Below are 3,892 nucleotides of genomic sequence, written 5' to 3'. Positions count from 1 at the left end.
AGATAACTAAAAAGCTTCTTCCCTGTATCGTTAATGATATCAGTCATTCTTCAGTATCGCTTATGCAATAAGGGCACATCGCCCGTCCAAAACCGATCATCTCCATAATGGATATATGTACAATCTTCTAATTTCCTTTGCTGCATAACATACATTTCATTCATTACAGCGATAGGTAAATGTATTCTGAAGGAGAATAACACTTAAATAAAAGTCCAACAAGGATATTCATTTAGAATTAAAAATAACTCACCCTGAACTACATGATAGATATAATGTATTTAATAAAAGTGTGTCGTTAATGAAGGGGAAAAACTCAATCCAGACTTCAAGTTTAGGGTCTGGTTCACAGAGTATGAAGTTAAATTTGCTTCCCCCATTTATTCGATGGAAAAAAAAAAAACTAACCTCAGTTAAGTAAAATAAAATTGTAATCAAAACTTTTGGAATTGTAATGATTCCTTTTTCAAAAACAAAATGTTTTGTTTAAATAACTTTTTTAAATTAAATAACTCATTTTTGTCTCGTGAACTTAAAAAGTTATTTGCCAAACATAGACATTTATTTGCACACATCAGAAATATTTTGTTGTGACTTTGGGCCCTGCCTACGACATCATGTGAGAAAAAAGTTTTTTGAGCAAAACTCAGTAAGCCTTTCTAATGGTGACGTGCATTAACAATTAAATTTTTGCTTTTGTTTTTCTCTTTTTTCTGCAGTTCCACCTTAAAGTTTGATGCAGCTCTGCTTTCCTGGATGGACCATCTTCATCTCCACTGCAAGTGCAGCAAACAGGCAGCTCTGTTTTAGAGATTACAGTACACTAAAAGGTTACATTGTGCCCTTATTTATATTTTTAATAGTGTAATTCTGTAAAGACAAAATATGTCTGGTTTTCTAGTTCTGATTTACATATCTTGCTAAATTGAATATTGCAATACTTTCCTATAACAAAATAGACCTGCAGAAAGAAATTAGTAATAAAATATCTTACATATGCAGAGTTGTATGCTCTACATAGAGATTTTCCTTAGCTTTGATTGTATATCTCATAATTTTGTTATTTATCATTGTCTATTAAACTCTGAAAGCTGAGTGGCTTTGTTAATATTCTGTCCTATAATGAACGAATTAGAACAACAACCTCACAATATCAAAGTCTCTCTGTCTTATGGAGTTTAATTAAAACCAGGTTAGTTTATGAATTAAAGTCTAAGTCGCAACAAACAGCCTCCATGCAGTTATAACATGAAGCTGAATGATTGCTATAGTAATAATCATACAAGTCACAATAAAATTGATAAAATAATTATTTAAGAAACCAAYGTAAGTTATATATCTTTACTGCACTGTTTATAATTAAATGAAGGTAATTAATAAGCAAACTTACCACCAGTTAGCAGCACTTAGCAGCCTTCGTCCCCCCGGGCTCCTTTTGTGACACACATTTCATTTCCTTCAGTTGTTATCCCGTTGTGTTGTTGTCTAACTCGGACTAGGACGTCACCAGCTTGAATTTACCAAAATTTGTAACTATTGTCAAGGCCCTCTCTACTTTTAAGGCATTATGCGAGCAAAAATGGCGAATTTGAACAGCGTCTGTTATCTTCCGTGCTTCAAGTTTTTTCTTCTCTTTGTGGCATTTTTTAAATAAATGAAAATGTGCAATACCGCCGCTATCTGGTCTGGGGTATGAACTGGAGCTAATGCCGTTGATTAAAAGGTTTTACATCACACATCTGAAAATTGATTGGATACTTTCTTAAAAATTACATCATGATTATCCTTTTTTTATTGTATGCAATTTTAATAAATAGTAAAAGATTATTAAGGCACTTAAAAATTCATACATATTCATATTTTGTTCACTTAAAGTACACTTTTATTTAATATATTAAAAGTGTATTTTGGTACAATTATGTTTAAGTGTCTTTAAAGTACTAATTTCGAAATTGGTACAAGTGTATTTTTCGTATACTTCAGATATACTTATAGGTAGTGCACTTAATAATTAGTATACTTGAAGTGTACTTTCACAAATTTAAGTGTTTGAAGTATACTAAAGTATACTTTTTTTTCACCTGGGTACAATTACTCCTTCAGATAGATTGAAGACAAATAAGAGTACAGAGTATTTATTTAAATGTATGAACGACAAATGTATTTCATTTTAAATATAGAAACTTAAAGGCACACCCTTTCCTTTGTTTGCTTCCTGAAATTAGTAGAGCAAAGATCTCATTTACATTATAAGCAAGCGACAATTGGAAGGCGAATTAGCAGGTGGAAATAATTTTAGGGAAAAGCGCTCCGATTTCTGTGCAGGTCTCCATGTATCCGTCTTTTAACAGTATAGCAGAGCTGTTGCATCTCACAACCTCCTTCCTCCCTTCCTCAGTTCTCACCCCCCTCCTCCCCCCAGCTGTTCATAATAGCCAGCTCACCGTTTCTCCAGCAAGGTGGCTTTTAGCCAGTGATTGACTGTCACTTTCCCCAGCGGTGGGGGCTGGCGGAGAACAACGTCCCTCCCTGTCTGAGTGTATAGGAACCATGGAGAGGTTACACAGGGGTGTATCAGATACAGTATGTGCTCCCGAGCCTTGAAGAGCTGGTGGTATCAGACAGGAGCTGTCTCTGATCTCAAACCTGCAGAGTCTTGCAAATCTAAAGAGATGTGGCTTTCATTCTTTCTTTCTGATTTTTTTCCCTCCTCTTTCTCCTGTGACTCTTAAATGCAGGCTTTCATATGGATGAGTCAGATCAGCAGCGCACATTTAAAAATCAAAACAGTTTCTCTCTCTATGGGTCCCCAAATCCCCTTGTCTTGTGTTGCAAGCAATCACTGTGTGAATATGTAATGTGATTCAATGGTTTTAGAGCTCCATTTGTTGCATATAGCTGCATAAGACCAGTCATCAGCAAATGGCCAAACAAATCATTTTCTTAAGTCATTTCTCCTCTGATTTTTAATGACCGCAAAACATGTTTTAAAGACCTAGCAGCAAAAAAGGTCTCAGGTAAAAACAGCAGAGGGGGAAAGAAAAGGAGTGAGTGCTGCTGTTGTTAGTCATCTGTGATCCTGTCACTCAGTGCTGCTGCGGCATAGGGTCTGCTTCCTGTTAACAAGATATGTTTACAGCATCAGCACTGGGCTCCCACCGTCTGCGGGTTTGTGCGTTTATGCTCCCTGTCACTCCCGAAGATTGACACGTCCACATGTCTGTTAACCATTAACTGGTCAGGAACTGCCATCTTTTTGAGGAGACAGATAGTGACAGGATCCCTGTTCCTCCACGGCGCTTCCTGGCTGAGGCGGACCTTCCTTTGTCGGCGTGCGGAGGGAGGCGTGCGTCTAACCATTAACTGTATTCCTGACGCCGGGCCTTACCACTGGGGTGACAAATCGCAGAAGTCCCTGCAGAACTTTTAGGATGGATAAATATTAACCCCATCTCAGCTGGGGCTCTTCCTCCATCGGCCTGCAGATAAATGAAGAGTTGCTGATCGTTCCATCACCATCAACTTCTCCTTCCTCCCACTCATTCACTCACAGAGCTTGCGTCTCCTCAGGCACTTTTGACAGTGTGGTGTCTTGTAAAGGAGGAAGAGATTGATATGAAGAGAGGTTCATGTGCTGCGCCTGGGTACAGATGAGAGAATGATAATTTATGGACTCATCACTTTGCGGGTCATAAAAACACCTTTTTTTTTTAACAAAGAAAAGCCCTCAAAGAAATTATCATTATGAACGAATGCAGAAGAGTGATTGAAGTTGAACAATCACTTAAATCGAGCCGGCACAATCAAGGGTTTTAATTCACGGAACAGCTTCTCTACATTTGTGTCTTTTTTCTTCCAGTACAGTAGTGCGCACATTTTATATATATATATA

The 3,892-nt window shown here is 37.3% G+C and overlaps 1 long non-coding RNA gene across 1 annotated transcript; it reads right to left on the bottom strand.

Moving 5' to 3' along the window:
* Positions 1-2,948: 2,948 nt before the first annotated feature.
* On the bottom strand, positions 2,949-3,838 carry LOC103466376 (uncharacterized). Its single transcript, XR_533938.2, has 2 exons — positions 3,552-3,838; positions 2,949-3,479 (listed from the first exon to the last, which is right to left on the bottom strand). It is a non-coding gene; the product is annotated as an uncharacterized LOC103466376 (long non-coding RNA).
* Between the last annotated feature and the right edge of the window lie 54 nt (positions 3,839-3,892).

The sequence above is a fragment of the Poecilia reticulata genome, linkage group LG1, assembly GCF_000633615.1.
Source record: "Poecilia reticulata strain Guanapo linkage group LG1, Guppy_female_1.0+MT, whole genome shotgun sequence".
Classification (NCBI taxonomy): domain Eukaryota; kingdom Metazoa; phylum Chordata; class Actinopteri; order Cyprinodontiformes; family Poeciliidae; genus Poecilia; species Poecilia reticulata.
The sequence above is the reverse complement of the archived record's forward strand: the minus strand, read 5'-3'. Positions and strand labels throughout refer to the sequence as shown.